Source organism: Podarcis muralis, chromosome 11 (genome assembly GCF_964188315.1).
Source record: "Podarcis muralis chromosome 11, rPodMur119.hap1.1, whole genome shotgun sequence".
Taxonomy (NCBI): Eukaryota; Metazoa; Chordata; class Lepidosauria; order Squamata; family Lacertidae; genus Podarcis; species Podarcis muralis.
The window spans coordinates 12,231,345-12,251,784 of record NC_135665.1 but is presented as its reverse complement, the minus strand read 5'-3'; positions in this window follow the sequence as shown (position 1 = coordinate 12,251,784).

Here is a 20,440-nt window from a genome sequence, read left to right as displayed (position 1 = left end):
GCTGATTTCTTGTCCTGTGATAAAAAGCCTTCTGTTTCCATTGCCAAAACTTTCAGGGGAGCATTTGCAAGCTTCTGGCATCATTTTTGAGTGAATCGCCAAAAGTCAGATTTTTGCTGAAATTGTGACCCCGGGGCTTAGGGATTTTTTCAAAAAAATATTTTCCGCCGGTTAAGTTGTCAGGGGCTGATTTCTTGTCCTGTGATAAAAAGCCTTCTGTTTCGACTGCCCAAACTTTCAGGGGAGCATTTGCAAGCTTCTGGCATCATTTTTGAGTGAATCGCCAAAAGTCAGATTTTTGCTGAAATTGTGAACCCGGGGCTTAGGGATTTTTTCAAAAAAATATTTTGCGCCGGTTAAGTTGTCGAGGGCTGATTTCTTATCCTGTGATAAAAAGCCTTCTGTTTCCATCGCCAAAGCTTTCAGGGGAGCACTTGCAACCGGTTGGCATCATTTTTGAGTGAATTGCCAAAAGTCAGATTTTTGCTGTAATTGGGACCCCGGGGCTTAGGGATTTTTTCAAAAAAATATTTTCCGCCGGTTAAGTTGCCGGGGACTGATTTCTTGTCCTGTGATAAAAAGCCTTCTGTTTCGACTGCCCAAACTTTCAGGGGAGCATTTGCAAGCTTCTGGCATCATTTTTGAGTGAATCGCCAAAAGTCAGATTTTTGCTGAAATTGTGACCCCGGGGCTTAGGGATTTTTTCAAAAAAATATTTTCCGCCGGTTAAGTTGTCGGGGGCTGATTTCTTGTCCTGTGATAAAAAGTCTTCTGTTTCGACTGCCAAAACTTTCAGGGGGGCATTTGCAAGCTTCTGGCATCATTTTTGAGTGAATCGCCAAAAGTCAGATTTTTGCTGAAATTGTGACCCCGGGGCTTAGGGATTTTTTCAAAAAAATATTTTCCGCCGGTTAAGTTGTCGGGGGCTGATTTCTTCTCCTGTGATAAAAAGTCTTCTGTTTCGACTGCCAAAACTTTCAGGGGGGCATTTGCAAGCTTTTGGCATCATTTTTGAGTGAATTGCCAAAAGTCAGATTTTTGCTGAAATTGTGACCCCGGGGCTTAGGGGTTTTTTCAAAAAAATATTTTCCTCCGGTTAAGTTGTCGGGGGCTGATTTCTTGTCCTGTGACAAAAAGCCTTCTGTTTCGACTGCTAAACCTTTCAGGAGAGCATTTGCAACTGGTTGGCACCAGTTTTGAGTGATTTGCCAAAAGTCAGATTTTTGCTGAAATTGTGACCCCGGGGTTTAGGGATTTTTTCAAAAAAATATTTTCCGCCGGTTAAGTTGTCGGGGGCTGATTTCTTGTCCTGTGATAAAAAGCCTTCTGTTTCCATCGCCAAAACTTTCAGGGGAGCATTTGCAAGCTTCTGGCATCATTTTTGAGTGAATCGCCAAAAGTCAGATTTTTGCTGAAATTGTGACCACGGGGCTTAGGGATTTTTTCAAAAAAAAATTTCCGCCGGTTAAGTTGTTGAGGGCTGATTTCTTGTCATGTGATTAAAAAGCCTTCTGTTTCCATCGCCAAAGCTTTCAGGGGAACATTTGCAACCAGTTGGCAACATTTTTGAGTGAATTGACAAAAGTCGGATTTTTGCTGAAATTGGACTCCGGGGCATAGGGATTTTTTCAGAAAAATATTTTCCGCCGGTTAAGTTGTCGAGGGCTGATTTCTTGTCCTGTGACAAAAAGCCTTCTGTTTCGACTGCTAAATCTTTCAGGGGAGCATTTGCCACTGGTTGGCCTCATTTTTGAGTGAATTGCCAAAAGTCAGATTTTTGCTGAAATTTGACTCCGGGGCTTAGGGATTTTTTTTTAAAAAAAATATTTTCCGCGGGTCAAGTTGTCGAGGGCTGATTTCTTGTCCTGTGATAAAAAGCCTTCTGTTTCCATCGCCAAAGCTTTCAGGGGAGCATTTGCAAGCTCCTGGCATCATCTTTGTGTGAATCACCAAAGGTCAGATTTTTACTGAAATTCTGACCCTGGGGCTTAGGGATTTTTTCAAAAAAATATTTTCCGCCGGTTAAGTTGTCGAGGGCTGATTTCTTGTCCTTTGATAAAAAGCCTTCTGATTCGACTGCTAAACCTTTCAGGGGAGCATTTGCAACCGGTTGCCACCATTTTTGAGTGAATTGCCAAAAGTCAGATTTTTGCTGAAATTCGGACCGCGGGGCTTAGGGATTTTTTTTAAAAAAATGTTTTACGCCGGTCAAGTTGTCGAGGGCTGATTTCTTGTCCTGTGATAAAAAGCCTTCTGTTTCGACTGCCAAAACTTTCAGGGGAGCATTTGCAACGGGTTGGCACCATTTTTGAGTGAATCGCCAAAAGTCAGATTTTTGCTGAAATTGTGACCCCAGGGCTTAGGCATTTTTTCAAAAAAATATTTTCCAACCGGTTAAGTTGTCAAGGGCTGATTTCTTGTCCTGTGATAAAGAGCCTTCTGTTTCCATCGCCAAAACTTTCAGGGGAGCATTTGCAACCAGTTGCCACCATTTTTGAGTGAATTGCCAAAAGTCAGATTTTTGCTGAAATTGTGACCCCGGGGCTTAGGGATTTTTTCAAAAAAATATTTTCCGCCGGTTAAGTTGTCGGTGGCTGATTTCTTGTCCTGTGATAAAAAGCCTTCTGTTTCCAGCGCCAAAACTTTCAGGGGAACATTTGTAAACGGTTGGCACCATTTTTGAGTAAATCGCTAAAAGTCAGATTTTTCCTGAAATTCTGACCCCGGGGCTTAGGGATTTTTTCAAAAAAATATTTTCCGCCGGTTAAGTTGTCGAGGGCTGATTTCTTGTCCTTTGATAAAAAGCCTTCTGTTTCCATCGCCAAAGCTTTCAGGGGAGCACTTGCAACCGGTTGGCATCATTTTTGAGTGAATTGCCAAAAGTCAGATTTTTGCTGAAATTGTGACCCCGGGGCTTAGGGATTTTTTCAAAAAAACATTTTCCGCTGGTTAAGTTGTCGGGGGCTGATTTCTTGTCCTGTGATTAAAAAGCCTTCTATTTTCATCGCCAAAGCTTTCAGGGGAACATTTGTAAACGGTTGGCACCATTTTTGAGTAAATCGCTAAAAGTCAGATTTTTCCTGAAATTCTGACCCCGGGGCTTAGGGATTTTTTCAAAAAAAAATTTTACGCCGGTCAAGTTGTCGAGGGCTCATTTATTGTCCTGTGATAAAAAGCCTTCTGTTTCGACTTCCAAAACTTTCAGGGGAGCATTTGCAACGGGTTGTCATCATTTTTGAGTGAATTGCCAAAAGTCAGATTTTTGCTGAAATTGTGACCCCTGTGCTTAGGGATTTTTTCAAAAAAATATTTTCCGCCGGTTAAGTTGTCGGGGGCTGATTTCTTGTCCTGTGATAAAAAGGCTTCTGTTTCCATCGCCAAAACTTTCAGGGGAGCATTTGCAAGCTTCTGGCATCATTTTTGAGTGAATCGCCAAAAGTCAGATTTTTGCTGAAATTGTGACCCCGGGGCTTAGGGATTTTTTCAAAAAAATATTTTCCGCCGGTTAAGTTGTCAGGGGCTGATTTCTTGTCCTGTGATAAAAAGCCTTCTGTTTCGACTGCCCAAACTTTCAGGGGAGTATTTGCAAGCTTCTGGCATCATTTTTGAGTGAGTCGCCAAAAGTCAGATTTTTGCTGAAATTGTGAACCCGGGGGTTAGGGATTTTTTCAAAAAAATATTTTCCGCCGGTTAAGTTGTCGGGGGCTGATTTCTTGTCCTGTGATAAAAAGCCTTCTGTTTCCATCGCCAAAACTTTCAGGGGAGCATTTGCAAGCTTCTGGCATCATTTTTGAGTGAATCGCCAAAAGTCAGATTTTTGCTGAAATTGTGACCCCGGGGCTTAGGGATTTTTTCAAAAAAATATTTTCCGCCGGTTAAGTTGTCAGGGGCTGATTTCTTGTCCTGTGATAAAAAGCCTTCTGTTTCGACTGCCCAAACTTTCAGGGGAGCATTTGCAAGCTTCTGGCATCATTTTTGAGTGAATCGCCAAAAGTCAGATTTTTGCTGAAATTGTGAACCCGGGGCTTAGGGATTTTTTCAAAAAAATATTTTGCGCCGGTTAAGTTGTCGAGGGCTGATTTCTTATCCTGTGATAAAAAGCCTTCTGTTTCCATCGCCAAAGCTTTCAGGGGAGCACTTGCAACCGGTTGGCATCATTTTTGAGTGAATTGCCAAAAGTCAGATTTTTGCTGTAATTGGGACCCCGGGGCTTAGGGATTTTTTCAAAAAAATATTTTCCTTCGGTTAAGTTGTCGGGGGCTGATTTCTTCTCCTGTGATAAAAAGTCTTCTGTTTCGACTGCCAAAACTTTCAGGGGGGCATTTGCAAGCTTTTGGCATCTTTTTTGAGTGAATTGCCAAAAGTCAGATTTTTGCTGAAATTGTGACCCCGGGGCTTAGGGGTTTTTTCAAAAAAATATTTTCCTCCAGTTAAGTTGTCGGGGGCTGATTTCTTGTCCTGTGACAAAAAGCCTTCTGTTTCGACTGCTAAACCTTTCAGGAGAGCATTTGCAACTGGTTGGCACCAGTTTTGAGTGATTTGCCAAAAGTCAGATTTTTGCTGAAATTGTGACCCCGGGGTTTAGGGATTTTTTCAAAAAAATATTTTCCGCCGGTTAAGTTGTCGGGGGCTGATTTCTTGTCCTGTGATAAAAAGCCTTCTGTTTCCATCGCCAAAACTTTCAGGGGAGCATTTGCAAGCTTCTGGCATCATTTTTGAGTGAATCGCCAAAAGTCAGATTTTTGCTGAAATTGTGACCACGGGGCTTAGGGATTTTTTCAAAAAAAAATTTCCGCCGGTTAAGTTGTTGAGGGCTGATTTCTTGTCATGTGATTAAAAAGCCTTCTGTTTCCATCGCCAAAGCTTTCAGGGGAACATTTGCAACCAGTTGGCAACATTTTTGAGTGAATTGACAAAAGTCGGATTTTTGCTGAAATTGGACTCCGGGGCATAGGGATTTTTTCAGAAAAATATTTTCCGCCGGTTAAGTTGTCGAGGGCTGATTTCTTGTCCTGTGACAAAAAGCCTTCTGTTTCGACTGCTAAATCTTTCAGGGGAGCATTTGCCACTGGTTGGCCTCATTTTTGAGTGAATTGCCAAAAGTCAGATTTTTGCTGAAATTTGACTCCGGGGCTTAGGGATTTTTTTTTAAAAAAAATATTTTCCGCGGGTCAAGTTGTCGAGGGCTGATTTCTTGTCCTGTGATAAAAAGCCTTCTGTTTCCATCGCCAAAGCTTTCAGGGGAGCATTTGCAAGCTCCTGGCATCATCTTTGTGTGAATCACCAAAGGTCAGATTTTTACTGAAATTCTGACCCTGGGGCTTAGGGATTTTTTCAAAAAAATATTTTCCGCCGGTTAAGTTGTCGAGGGCTGATTTCTTGTCCTTTGATAAAAAGCCTTCTGATTCGACTGCTAAACCTTTCAGGGGAGCATTTGCAACCGGTTGCCACCATTTTTGAGTGAATTGCCAAAAGTCGGATTTTTGCTGAAATTCTGACCGCGGGGCTTAGGGATTTTTTTTTAAAAAATGTTTTACGCCGGTCAAGTTGTCGAGGGCTGATTTCTTGTCCTGTGATAAAAAGCCTTCTGTTTCGACTGCCAAAACTTTCAGGGGAGCATTTGCAACGGGTTGGCACCATTTTTGAGTGAATCGCCAAAAGTCAGATTTTTGCTGAAATTGTGACCCCAGGGCTTAGGCATTTTTTCAAAAAAATATTTTCCAACCGGTTAAGTTGTCAAGGGCTGATTTCTTGTCCTGTGATAAAGAGCCTTCTGTTTCCATCGCCAAAACTTTCAGGGGAGCATTTGCAACCAGTTGCCACCATTTTTGAGTGAATTGCCAAAAGTCAGATTTTTGCTGAAATTGTGACCCCGGGGCTTAGGGATTTTTTCAAAAAAATATTTTCCGCCGGTTAAGTTGTCGGTGGCTGATTTCTTGTCCTGTGATAAAAAGCCTTCTGTTTCCAGCGCCAAAACTTTCAGGGGAACATTTGTAAACGGTTGGCACCATTTTTGAGTAAATCGCTAAAAGTCAGATTTTTCCTGAAATTCTGACCCCGGGGCTTAGGGATTTTTTCAAAAAAATATTTTCCGCCGGTTAAGTTGTCGAGGGCTGATTTCTTGTCCTTTGATAAAAAGCCTTCTGTTTCCATCGCCAAAGCTTTCAGGGGAGCACTTGCAACCGGTTGGCATCATTTTTGAGTGAATTGCCAAAAGTCAGATTTTTGCTGAAATTGTGACCCCGGGGCTTAGGGATTTTTTCAAAAAAACATTTTCCGCTGGTTAAGTTGTCGGGGGCTGATTTCTTGTCCTGTGATTAAAAAGCCTTCTATTTTCATCGCCAAAGCTTTCAGGGGAACATTTGTAAACGGTTGGCACCATTTTTGAGTAAATCGCTAAAAGTCAGATTTTTCCTGAAATTCTGACCCCGGGGCTTAGGGATTTTTTCAGAACAAAATTTTACGCCGGTCAAGTTGTCGAGGGCTCATTTATTGTCCTATGATAAAAAGCCTTCTGTTTCGACTTCCAAAACTTTCAGGGGAGCATTTGCAACGGGTTGTCATCATTTTTGAGTGAATTGCCAAAAGTCAGATTTTTGCTGAAATTGTGACCCCTGTGCTTAGGGATTTTTTCAAAAAAATATTTTCCGCCGGTTAAGTTGTCGGGGGCTGATTTCTTGTCCTGTGATAAAAAGGCTTCTGTTTCCATCGCCAAAACTTTCAGGGGAGCATTTGCAAGCTTCTGGCATCATTTTTGAGTGAATCGCCAAAAGTCAGATTTTTGCTGAAATTGTGACCCCGGGGCTTAGGGATTTTTTCAAAAAAATATTTTCCGCCGGTTAAGTTGTCAGGGGCTGATTTCTTGTCCTGTGATAAAAAGCCTTCTGTTTCGACTGCCCAAACTTTCAGGGGAGTATTTGCAAGCTTCTGGCATCATTTTTGAGTGAGTCGCCAAAAGTCAGATTTTTGCTGAAATTGTGAACCCGGGGGTTAGGGATTTTTTCAAAAAAATATTTTCCGCCGGTTAAGTTGTCGGGGGCTGATTTCTTGTCCTGTGATAAAAAGCCTTCTGTTTCCATCGCCAAAACTTTCAGGGGAGCATTTGCAAGCTTCTGGCATCATTTTTGAGTGAATCGCCAAAAGTCAGATTTTTGCTGAAATTGTGACCCCGGGGCTTAGGGATTTTTTCAAAAAAATATTTTCCGCCGGTTAAGTTGTCGGAGGCTGATTTCTTGTCCTGTGATAAAAAGCCTTCTGTTTCCATCGCCAAAACTTTCAGGGGAGCATTTGCAAGCTTCTGGCATCATTTTTGAGTGAATCGCCAAAAGTCAGATTTTTGCTGAAATTGTGACCCCGGGGCTTAGGGATTTTTTCAAAAAAATATTTTCCGCCGGTTAAGTTGTCAGGGGCTGATTTCTTGTCCTGTGATAAAAAGCCTTCTGTTTCGACTGCCCAAACTTTCAGGGGAGCATTTGCAAGCTTCTGGCATCATTTTTGAGTGAGTCGCCAAAAGTCAGATTTTTGCTGAAATTGTGAACCCGGGGGTTAGGGATTTTTTCAAAAAAATATTTTCCGCCGGTTAAGTTGTCGGGGGCTGATTTCTTGTCCTGTGATAAAAAGCCTTCTGTTTCCATCGCCAAAACATTCAGGGGAGCATTTGCCAGCTTCTGGCATCATTTTTGAGTGAATCGCCAAAAGTCAGATTTTTGCTGAAATTGTGACTCCGGGGCTTAGGGATTTTTTCAAAAAAATATTTTCCGCCGGTTAAGTTGTCGAGGGCTGATTTCTTGTCCTTTGATAAAAAGACTTCTGATTCGACTGCTAAACCTTTCAGGGGAGCATTTGCAACCAGTTGCCATCATTTTTGAGTGAATTGCCAAAAGTAAGATTTTTGCTGAAATTGTGACCCCGGGGCTTAGGGGTTTTTTCAAAAAAATATTTTCTGCCGGTTAAGTTGTTGAGGGCAGATTTCCTGTCCTGTGATAAAAAGCCTTCTGTTTCCATCGCCAAAACTTTCAGGGGAGCATTTGCAACCAGTTGCCACCATTTTTGTGTGAATTGCCAAAAGTCAGATTTTTTGCTGAAATTCTGACCCCGGGGCTTAGGGATTTTTTCAAAAAAATATTTTGCGCGGTTAAGTTGTCGGGGGCTGATTTCTTGTCCTGTGATTAAAAAGCCTTCTGTTTCCATCGCCAAAGCTTTCAGGGGAACATTTGTAAACGGTTGGCACCATTTTTGAGTAAATCGCTAAAAGTCAGATTTTTCCTGAAATTCTGACCCCGGGGCTTAGGGATTTTTTCAAAAAAATATTTTCCGCCCGTTAAGTTGTCGAGGGCTGATTTCTTGTCCTTTGATAAAAAGCCTTCTGTTTCCATCGCCAAAGCTTTCAGGGGAGCACTTGCAACCGGTTGGCATCATTTTTGAGTGAATTGCCAAAAGTCAGATTTTTGCTGAAATTGTGACCCCGGGGCTTAGGGATTTTTTCAAAAAAACATTTTCCGCCGGTTAAGTTGTCGGGGGCTGATTTCTTGTCCTGTGATTAAAAAGCCTTCTATTTTCATCGCCAAAGCTTTCAGGGGAACGTTTGTAAACGGTTGGCACCATTTTTGAGTAAATCGCTAAAAGTCAGATTTTTCCTGAAATTCTGACCCCGGGGCTTAGGGATTTTTTCAAAAAAATGTTTTACGCCGGTCAAGTTGTCGAGGGCTGATTTATTGTCCTGTGATAAAAAGCCTTCTGTTTCGACTTCCAAAACTTTCAGAGGAGCATTTGCAACGGGTTGGCACCATTTTTGAGTGAATCGCCAAAAGTCAGATTTTTGCTGAAATTGTGACCCCGGGGCTTAGGGATTTTTTCAAAAAAATATTTTCCGCCGGTTAAGTTGTCGGGGGCTGATTTCTTGTCCTGTGATAAAAAGCCTTCTGTTTCCATCGCCAAAACTTTCAGGGGAGCATTTGCAAGCTTCTGGCATCATTTTTGAGTGAATCGCCAAAAGTCAGATTTTTGCTGAAATTGTGACCCCGGGGCTTAGGGATTTTTTCAAAAAAATATTTTCCGCCGGTTAAGTTGTCAGGGGCTGATTTCTTCTCCTGTGATAAAAAGCCTTCTGTTTCGACTGCCCAAACTTTCAGGGGAGCATTTGCAAGCTTCTGGCATCATTTTTGAGTGAATCGCCAAAAGTCAGATTTTTGCTGAAATTGTGACTCCAGGGCTTAGGGATTTTTTCAAAAAAATATTTTCCGGCGGTTAAGTTGTCGAGGGCTGATTTCTTGTCCTTTGATAAAAAGACTTCTGATTCGACTGCTAAACCTTTCAGGGGAGCATTTGCAACCAGTTGCCACCATTTTTGAGTGAATTGCCAAAAGTAAGATTTTTGCTGAAATTGTGACCCCGGGGCTTAGGGGTTTTTTCAAAAAAATATTTTCTGCCGGTTAAGTTGTTGAGGGCTGATTTCCTGTCCTGTGATAAAAAGCCTTCTGTTTCAATCGCCAAAACTTTCAGGGGAGCATTTGCAACCGGTTGCCACCATTTTTGTGTGAATTGCCAAAAGTCAGATTTTTGCTGAAATTCTGACCCCGGGGCTTAGGGGTTTTTTCAAAAAAATATTTTACGCCGGTCAAGTTGTTGAGGGCTGATTAATTGTCCTGTGATAAAAAGCCTTCTGTTTCCATCGCCAAAACTTTCAGGGGAGCATTTGCAACGGGTTGGCATCATTTTTGAGTGAATCGCCAAAAGTCAGATTTTTGCTGAAATTCTGACCCCGGGGCTTAGGGATTTTTTCAAAAAAATATTTTCCGCCGGTTAAGTTGTCGAGGGCTGATTTCTTGTCCTGTGATAAAAAGCCTTCTGTTTCCATCGCCAAAACTTTCAGGGGAGCATTTTAAAACTTCTGGCATCGTTTTTGAGTGAATCGCCAAAAGTCAGATTTTTGCTGAAATTGTGACCCCGGGGCTTAGGGTTTTTTTCAAAAAAATATTTTCCGCCGGTTAAGTTGTTGAGGGCTGATTTCTTGTCCTGTGATAAAAAGCCTTCTGTTTCCATCGCCAAAACTTTCAGGGGAGCATTTGCAAGCTTCTGGCACCATTTTTGAGTGAATTGCCAAAAGTCAGATTTTTGCTGAAATTGTGACCCCGGGGCTTAGGGATTTTTTCAAAAAAACATTTTCCGCCGGTTAAGTTGTCGGGGGCTGATTTCTTGTCCTGTGATTAAAAAGCCTTCTATTTTCATCGCCAAAGCTTTCAGGGGAACGTTTGTAAACGGTTGGCACCATTTTTGAGTAAATCGCTAAAAGTCAGATTTTTCCTGAAATTCTGACCCCGGGGCTTAGGGATTTTTTCAAAAAAATGTTTTACGCCGGTCAAGTTGTCGAGGGCTGATTTATTGTCCTGTGATAAAAAGCCTTCTGTTTCGACTTCCAAAACTTTCAGAGGAGCATTTGCAACGGGTTGGCACCATTTTTGAGTGAATCGCCAAAAGTCAGATTTTTGCTGAAATTGTGACCCCGGGGCTTAGGGATTTTTTCAAAAAAATATTTTCCGCCGGTTAAGTTGTCGGGGGCTGATTTCTTGTCCTGTGATAAAAAGCCTTCTGTTTCCATCGCCAAAACTTTCAGGGGAGCATTTGCAAGCTTCTGGCATCATTTTTGAGTGAATCGCCAAAAGTCAGATTTTTGCTGAAATTGTGACCCCGGGGCTTAGGGATTTTTTCAAAAAAATATTTTCCGCCGGTTAAGTTGTCAGGGGCTGATTTCTTCTCCTGTGATAAAAAGCCTTCTGTTTCGACTGCCCAAACTTTCAGGGGAGCATTTGCAAGCTTCTGGCATCATTTTTGAGTGAATCGCCAAAAGTCAGATTTTTGCTGAAATTGTGACTCCAGGGCTTAGGGATTTTTTCAAAAAAATATTTTCCGGCGGTTAAGTTGTCGAGGGCTGATTTCTTGTCCTTTGATAAAAAGACTTCTGATTCGACTGCTAAACCTTTCAGGGGAGCATTTGCAACCAGTTGCCACCATTTTTGAGTGAATTGCCAAAAGTAAGATTTTTGCTGAAATTGTGACCCCGGGGCTTAGGGGTTTTTTCAAAAAAATATTTTCTGCCGGTTAAGTTGTTGAGGGCTGATTTCCTGTCCTGTGATAAAAAGCCTTCTGTTTCAATCGCCAAAACTTTCAGGGGAGCATTTGCAACCGGTTGCCACCATTTTTGTGTGAATTGCCAAAAGTCATATTTTTGCTGAAATTGTGACCCCGGGGCTTAGGGATTTTTTCAAAAAAATATTTTCCGCCGGTTAAGTTGTCAGGGGCTGATTTCTTCTCCTGTGATAAAAAGCCTTCTGTTTCGACTGCCCAAACTTTCAGGGGAGCATTTGCAAGCTTCTGGCATCATTTTTGAGTGAATCGCCAAAAGTCAGATTTTTGCTGAAATTGTGACTCCAGGGCTTAGGGATTTTTTCAAAAAAATATTTTCCGGCGGTTAAGTTGTCGAGGGCTGATTTCTTGTCCTTTGATAAAAAGACTTCTGATTCGACTGCTATACCTTTCAGGGGAGCATTTGCAACCAGTTGCCACCATTTTTGAGTGAATTGCCAAAAGTAAGATTTTTGCTGAAATTGTGACCCCGGGGCTTAGGGGTTTTTTCAAAAAAATATTTTCTGCCGGTTAAGTTGTTGAGGGCTGATTTCCTGTCCTGTGATAAAAAGCCTTCTGTTTCAATCGCCAAAACTTTCAGGGGAGCATTTGCAACCGGTTGCCACCATTTTTGTGTGAATTGCCAAAAGTCAGATTTTTGCTGAAATTCTGACCCCGGGGCTTAGGGGTTTTTTCAAAAAAATATTTTACGCCGGTCAAGTTGTTGAGGGCTGATTAATTGTCCTGTGATAAAAAGCCTTCTGTTTCCATCGCCAAAACTTTCAGGGGAGCATTTGCAACGGGTTGGCATCATTTTTGAGTGAATTGCCAAAAGTCAGATTTTTGCTGAAATTCTGACCCCGGGGCTTAGGGATTTTTTCAAAAAAATATTTTCCGCCGGTTAAGTTGTCGAGGGCTGATTTCTTGTCCTGTGATAAAAAGCCTTCTGTTTCCATCGCCAAAACTTTCAGGGGAGCATTTTAAAACTTCTGGCATCGTTTTTGAGTGAATCGCCAAAAGTCAGATTTTTGCTGAAATTGTGACCCCGGGGCTTAGGGATTTTTTCAAAAAAATATTTTCCGCCGGTTAAGTTGTTGAGGGCTGATTTCTTGTCCTGTGATAAAAAGCCTTCTGTTTCCATCGCCAAAACTTTCAGGGGAGCATTTGCAAGCTTCTGGCACCATTTTTGAGTGAATTGCCAAAAGTCAGATTTTTGCTGAAATTGTGACCCCGGGGCTTAGGGATTTTTTCAAAAAAATATTTTCCGCCGGTTAAGTTGTCGAGGGCTGATTTCTTGTCCTGTGATAAAAAGCCTTCTGTTTCCATCGCCAAAACTTTCAGGGGAGCATTTTAAAACTTCTGGCACCATTTTTGAGTGAATCGCCAAAAGTCAGATTTTTCCTGAAATTCTGACCCCGGGGCTTAGGGATTTTTTCAAAAAAATATTTTCCAACCGGTTAAGTTGTTGAGGGCTGATTTCTTTTCCTGTGATAAAAAGCCTTCTGTTTCCATCGCCAAAACTTTCAGGGGAGCATTTGCAACCAGTTGGCACTATTTTTGAGTGATTTGCCAAAAGTCAGATTTTTGCTGAAATTGTGACCCCGGGGCTTAGGGATTTTTTCAAAAAAATATTTTCCGCGGGTTAAGTTGTTGGGGGCTGATTTCTTGCCCTGTAATAAAAAGCCTTCTGTTTCCATTGCCAAAACTATCAGGGGAGCATTTGCAAGCTTCTGGCATCATTTTTGAGAGAATCGCCAAAAGTCAGATTTTTGCTGAAATTGTGACCCCGGGGCTAAGGGATTTTTTCAAAAAAATATTTTGCGCCGGTTAAGTTGTTGAGGGCTGATTTCTTGTCCTGTGATTAAAAAGCCTTCTGTTTCCATCGCCAAAGCTTTCAGGGGAACATTTGTAAACGGTTGCCACCGTTTTTGAGTGAATTGCCAAAAGTCAGATTTTTGCTGAAATTCTGACCCCGGGGCTTAGGGATTTTTTCAAAAAAATATTTTACACCGGTCAAGTTGTCGAGGGCTCATTTCTTGTCCTGTGATAAAAAGCCTTCTGTTTCGACTGCCAAAGCTTTCAGGGGAGCACTTGCAACCGGTTGGCATCATTTTTGAGTGAATTGCCAAAAGTCAGATTTTTGCTGAAATTGTGACCCCGGGGCTTAGGGATTTTTTCAAAAAAATGTTTTCCGCCTGTTAAGTTGCCGGGGGCTGATTTCTTGTCCTTTGATAAAAAGCCTTCTGTTTCGACTGCCAAAACTTTCTGGGGAGCTTTTGCAAGCTTCTGGCATCATTTTTGAGTGAATTGCCAAAAGTCAGATTTTTGCTGAAATTGTGACCCCGGGGCTTAGGGATTTTTTCAAAAAAATATTTTCTGCCGGTTAAGTTGTCGGGGGCTGATTTCTTGTCCTGTGACAAAAAGCCTTCTGTTTCGACTGCCAAAACTTTCAGGGGAGCATTTGCAAGCTTCTGGCATCATTTTTGAGTGAATCGCCAAAAGTCAGATTTTTGCTGAAATTGTGACTCCAGGGCTTATGGATTTTTTCAAAAAAATATTTTCCGGCGGTTAAGTTGTCGAGGGCTGATTTCTTGTCCTTTGATAAAAAGACTTCTGATTCGACTGCTAAAACTTTCAGGGGAGCATTTGCAACCAGTTGCCACCATTTTTGAGTGAATTGCCAAAAGTAAGATTTTTGCTGAAATTGTGACCCCGGGGCATAGGGGTTTTTTCAAAAAAATATTTTCTGCCGGTTAAGTTGTTGAGGGCTGATTTCCTGTCCTGTGATAAAAAGCCTTCTGTTTCAATCGCCAAAACTTTCAGGGGAGCATTTGCAACCGGTTGCCACCATTTTTGTGTGAATTGCCAAAAGTCAGATTTTTGCTGAAATTGTGACCCCGGGGCTTAGGGATTTTTTCAAAAAAATATTTTCCGCCGGTTAAGTTGTCAGGGGCTGATTTCTTCTCCTGTGATAAAAAGCCTTCTGTTTCGACTGCCCAAACTTTCAGGGGAGCATTTGCAAGCTTCTGGCATCATTTTTGAGTGAATCGCCAAAAGTCAGATTTTTGCTGAAATTGTGACTCCAGGGCTTAGGGATTTTTTCAAAAAAATATTTTCCGGCGGTTAAGTTGTCGAGGGCTGATTTCTTGTCCTTTGATAAAAAGACTTCTGATTCGACTGCTAAACCTTTCAGGGGAGCATTTGCAACCAGTTGCCACCATTTTTGAGTGAATTGCCAAAAGTAAGATTTTTGCTGAAATTGTGACCCCGGGGCTTAGGGGTTTTTTCAAAAAAATATTTTCTGCCGGTTAAGTTGTTGAGGGCTGATTTCCTGTCCTGTGATAAAAAGCCTTCTGTTTCAATCGCCAAAACTTTCAGGGGAGCATTTGCAACCGGTTGCCACCATTTTTGTGTGAATTGCCAAAAGTCAGATTTTTGCTGAAATTGTGACCCCGGGGCTTAGGGATTTTTTCAAAAAAATGTTTTCCGCCTGTTAAGTTGCCGGGGGCTGATTTCTTGTCCTTTGATAAAAAGCCTTCTGTTTCGACTGCCAAAACTTTCTGGGGAGCTTTTGCAAGCTTCTGGCATCATTTTTGAGTGAATTGCCAAAAGTCAGATTTTTGCTGAAATTGTGACCCCGGGGCTTAGGGATTTTTTCAAAAAAATATTTTCTGCCGGTTAAGTTGTCGGGGGCTGATTTCTTGTCCTGTGACAAAAAGCCTTCTGTTTCGACTGCCAAAACTTTCAGGGGAGCATTTGCAAGCTTCTGGCATCATTTTTGAGTGAATCGCCAAAAGTCAGATTTTTGCTGAAATTGTGACTCCAGGGCTTAGGGATTTTTTCAAAAAAATATTTTCCGGCGGTTAAGTTGTCGAGGGCTGATTTCTTGTCCTTTGATAAAAAGACTTCTGATTCGACTGCTAAAACTTTCAGGGGAGCATTTGCAACCAGTTGCCACCATTTTTGAGTGAATTGCCAAAAGTAAGATTTTTGCTGAAATTGTGACCCCGGGGCATAGGGGTTTTTTCAAAAAAATATTTTCTGCCGGTTAAGTTGTTGAGGGCTGATTTCCTGTCCTGTGATAAAAAGCCTTCTGTTTCAATCGCCAAAACTTTCAGGGGAGCATTTGCAACCGGTTGCCACCATTTTTGTGTGAATTGCCAAAAGTCAGATTTTTGCTGAAATTGTGACCCCGGGGCTTAGGGATTTTTTCAAAAAAATATTTTCCGCCGGTTAAGTTGTCAGGGGCTGATTTCTTCTCCTGTGATAAAAAGCCTTCTGTTTCGACTGCCCAAACTTTCAGGGGAGCATTTGCAAGCTTCTGGCATCATTTTTGAGTGAATCGCCAAAAGTCAGATTTTTGCTGAAATTGTGACTCCAGGGCTTAGGGATTTTTTCAAAAAAATATTTTCCGGCGGTTAAGTTGTCGAGGGCTGATTTCTTGTCCTTTGATAAAAAGACTTCTGATTCGACTGCTAAACCTTTCAGGGGAGCATTTGCAACCAGTTGCCACCATTTTTGAGTGAATTGCCAAAAGTAAGATTTTTGCTGAAATTGTGACCCCGGGGCTTAGGGGTTTTTTCAAAAAAATATTTTCTGCCGGTTAAGTTGTTGAGGGCTGATTTCCTGTCCTGTGATAAAAAGCCTTCTGTTTCAATCGCCAAAACTTTCAGGGGAGCATTTGCAACCGGTTGCCACCATTTTTGTGTGAATTGCCAAAAGTCAGATTTTTGCTGAAATTCTGACCCCGGGGCTTAGGGGTTTTTTCAAAAAAATATTTTACGCCGGTCAAGTTGTTGAGGGCTGATTAATTGTCCTGTGATAAAAAGCCTTCTGTTTCCATCGCCAAAACTTTCAGGGGAGCATTTGCAACGGGTTGGCATCATTTTTGAGTGAATTGCCAAAAGTCAGATTTTTGCTGAAATTCTGACCCCGGGGCTTAGGGATTTTTTCAAAAAAATATTTTCCGCCGGTTAAGTTGTCGAGGGCTGATTTCTTGTCCTGTGATAAAAAGCCTTCTGTTTCCATCGCCAAAACTTTCAGGGGAGCATTTTAAAACTTCTGGCATCGTTTTTGAGTGAATCGCCAAAAGTCAGATTTTTGCTGAAATTGTGACCCCGGGGCTTAGGGATTTTTTCAAAAAAATATTTTCCGCCGGTTAAGTTGTTGAGGGCTGATTTCTTGTCCTGTGATAAAAAGCCTTCTGTTTCCATCGCCAAAACTTTCAGGGGAGCATTTGCAAGCTTCTGGCACCATTTTTGAGTGAATTGCCAAAAGTCAGATTTTTGCTGAAATTGTGACCCCGGGGCTTAGGGATTTTTTCAAAAAAATATTTTCCGCCGGTTAAGTTGTCGAGGGCTGATTTCTTGTCCTGTGATAAAAAGCCTTCTGTTTCCATCGCCAAAACTTTCAGGGGAGCATTTTAAAACTTCTGGCACCATTTTTGAGTGAATCGCCAAAAGTCAGTTTTTTCCTGAAATTCTGACCCCGGGGCTTAGGGATTTTTTCAAAAAAATATTTTCCAACCGGTTAAGTTGTTGAGGGCTGATTTCTTTTCCTGTGATAAAAAGCCTTCTGTTTCCATCGCCAAAACTTTCAGGGGAGCATTTGCAACCAGTTGGCACTATTTTTGAGTGATTTGCCAAAAGTCAGATTTTTGCTGAAATTGTGACCCCGGGGCTTAGGGATTTTTTCAAAAAAATATTTTCCGCGGGTTAAGTTGTTGGGGGCTGATTTCTTGCCCTGTAATAAAAAGCCTTCTGTTTCCATTGCCAAAACTATCAGGGGAGCATTTGCAAGCTTCTGGCATCATTTTTGAGAGAATCGCCAAAAGTCAGATTTTTGCTGAAATTGTGACCCCGGGGCTAAGGGATTTTTTCAAAAAAATATTTTGCGCCGGTTAAGTTGTTGAGGGCTGATTTCTTGTCCTGTGATTAAAAAGCCTTCTGTTTCCATCGCCAAAGCTTTCAGGGGAACATTTGTAAACGGTTGCCACCGTTTTTGAGTGAATTGCCAAAAGTCAGATTTTTGCTGAAATTCTGACCCCGGGGCTTAGGGATTTTTTCAAAAAAATATTTTACACCGGTCAAGTTGTCGAGGGCTCATTTCTTGTCCTGTGATAAAAAGCCTTCTGTTTCGACTGCCAAAGCTTTCAGGGGAGCACTTGCAACCGGTTGGCATCATTTTTGAGTGAATTGCCAAAAGTCAGATTTTTGCTGAAATTGTGACCCCGGGGCTTAGGGATTTTTTCAAAAAAATGTTTTCCGCCTGTTAAGTTGCCGGGGGCTGATTTCTTGTCCTTTGATAAAAAGCCTTCTGTTTCGACTGCCAAAACTTTCTGGGGAGCTTTTGCAAGCTTCTGGCATCATTTTTGAGTGAATTGCCAAAAGTCAGATTTTTGCTGAAATTGTGACCCCGGGGCTTAGGGGTTTTTTCAAAAAAATATTTTCTGCCGGTTAAGTTGTCGGGGGCTGATTTCTTGTCCTGTGACAAAAAGCCTTCTGTTTCGACTGCCAAAACTTTCAGGGGAGCATTTGCAAGCTTCTGGCATCATTTTTGAGTGAATCGCCAAACGTCAGATTTTTGCTGAAATTGTGACTCCGGGGCTTAGGGATTTTTTTAAAAAAATATTTTCCGCCGGTTAAGTTGTCGAGGGCTGATTTCTTGTCCTTTGATAAAAAGACTTCTGATTCGACTGCTAAACCTTTCAGGGGAGCATTTGCAACCAGTTGCCACCATTTTTTTTAAAAAAATATTTTTTATTGCTTTGTTTTCCAGGTTCAAAGTACAATGTCAATACATCGTCGATAACACAACCAAAGCTTTTTTTACAAAATGAGAAAAAACAACAAAGAAAGAAAAAAAAATACCCTTTTCCAAGTCTTTTTTTTTTTTTCCATCATCAACTGGACTTCCCCACATCCTCCATCCCTGCATTCTTTACAATAAAAGTCAACAGCAAATTAATACCTTGTTTCATGTGTTTTTGTAATTTCATCTAAATATTTACTCTAAAGGTTAAACTTTTCTCAGTCGTAACTTAGTTTCGATCATTTCCGAATCTCAATACTGAAGCATGTTTTTCTCAAAACTTAGCAAATTCTCAACATTCATATAACTTAAAATGTTTTTGTAAATAGTCCTTAAATTTTTTCCAGTCCTCTTCCACTGCCTCTTCTCCCATGTCTCGGATTCTGCCGGTCATTTCAGCCAATTCCATGTAGTCCATCAGTTGCGTGTGCCATTCTTCCAGTGTGGGTAACTCCTGTGCCTTCCAGTATTTGGCTATAAGAATTCTTGCTGCTGTAGTTGCATATAAAAAGAAAGTTCTATCTTTCTTTAGCACTCTCTGGCCCACAATGCCCAGGAGGAAGGCTTCTGGTTTCTTATGAAAGGTATACTTAAATACCTTTTTCAACTCGTTATAAATCATTTCCCAAAAAGCCTTCACCCTCGGGCATGTCCACCAAAGGTGAAAGAATGTTCCTTCAGCCTCCTTACATTTCCAACATTTATTATCAGACAAATGATATATCTTTGCAAGTTTGACTGGGGTCATGTACCACCTGTACATCATTTTCATAATGTTTTCTTTTAAGGCACTACATGCCGTAAATTTCATACCGGTGGTCCATAACCTTTCCCAGTCTTCAAACATAATGTTGTACCCAATATCTTGCGCCCATTTTATCATGGCTGACTTAACTGTCTCGTCTTGAGTATTCCATTTAAGCAACAAGTTATACATTCTTGAAAGCACTTTCGTCTTAGGTTCAAGTAGTTCTGACTCTAATTTTGATTTTTCCACCTGGAAACCAATTTTTTTGTCCTTTTTGAAGGTCTCTAAAATTTGGGCGTAATGAAACCAGTCTCGCACCTTTCCTTTCAATTTTTCAAAACTCTGCAACCTCCAAGTGTCCCCCACCTTTTCTATTATTTCACAATATTTTGCCCAGCCACCCCCCATATTAAGTATTTTTGTGGCTTTTGCCTCCATCGGTGACAACCACCTCGGAGTCTTATTTTCGAGTAAGTCCTTGTATTTAATCCAGACAGTAAACAAAGATTTCCTGACAATATGGTTTTTAAATAACTTATGAGACTTTACCTTGTCGTACCACAAATATGCATGCCATCCAAAAGCATTGTTGAACCCTTCCAGATCTAGGACATCAGTGTTTTCTAGCAAGAACCAATCTTTCATCCAGCAGAAGGATGCAGCTTCATAATACAACCTTAAGTCCGGCAGGGCAAATCCCCCTCTTTCCTTCGCATCTGTTAGTATTTTAAATTTTATTCGGGGCTTTTTGCCCTGCCAGACAAACTTCATAATGTCCCTCCGCCACTTTCCAAAACACTCCACCCTGTCCACGATCTGCAGGGCCTGAAACAAAAACAACATTCTTGGCAATACATTCATCTTAACTGCTGCGATTCTTCCCAACAAGGAAAGTTTCAGTCTTGACCAGGTTTCTAAATCCTTTTTGATTTCAGACCAACATTTTTCATAATTATCTTTAAACAAATTCAAATTTTTCCCAGTCAAATTAACCCCCAGGTATTTCACTTTTTTAACCACATTTAGTTCCGTTTCCTTCTGGAACCCCTCTATTTCTAAAGGTGTCAAGTTTTTCGCCAGGACCTTAGTTTTTTGTTTATTTAACTTGAATCCCGCCACCCGACCAAACTCATGGATTAGTTCTAAAGCTCTTTTTGTACTGGGTTCTGGCTCCTGTAGTGTCAAAACCAAATCATCTGCAAAGGCCTTCAGTTTATATTGTTTTCCTCCGACCTGTATTCCTTCCACCCGCTGGTCCTTCCTAATCAAGTTTAGCAAAACCTCCAGAACAGAAATAAATAGCAAGGGTGATAGGGGGCAACCCTGTCGTGTTCCTTTTTCAATTTTAAACTCCTCTGTCACCACATTGTTTACTATCAATTTAGCTTTTTGTTCTGAATAGATTGCTTCAATACCGTTTTGGAACGCCCTTCCCACTCCCATCCCTTCCAAATTTTTCTTCATAAATTTCCAAGATATGTTGTCAAAGGCCTTCTCCGCATCTATAAATATCAAAACTGCTTTCGTATTCAAGTTTGTCTGTAGTAGTTCCAGGACATCCACAATGTTCCTAGTGTTGTCAGACAAATGCCTGCCAGGGAGGAAGCCTGCTTGGTCTTTATGAATTACTTCATTTAAAACTTTTTTCAATCTGTTTGCCAAAATGTCAGCAAAAATCTTGTAATCCACGTTTAGGAGTGAGATAGGACGATAGTTCTTAAGTTGAGTCTTTTCAGATTCCAATTTTGGTATCAAAGTAAT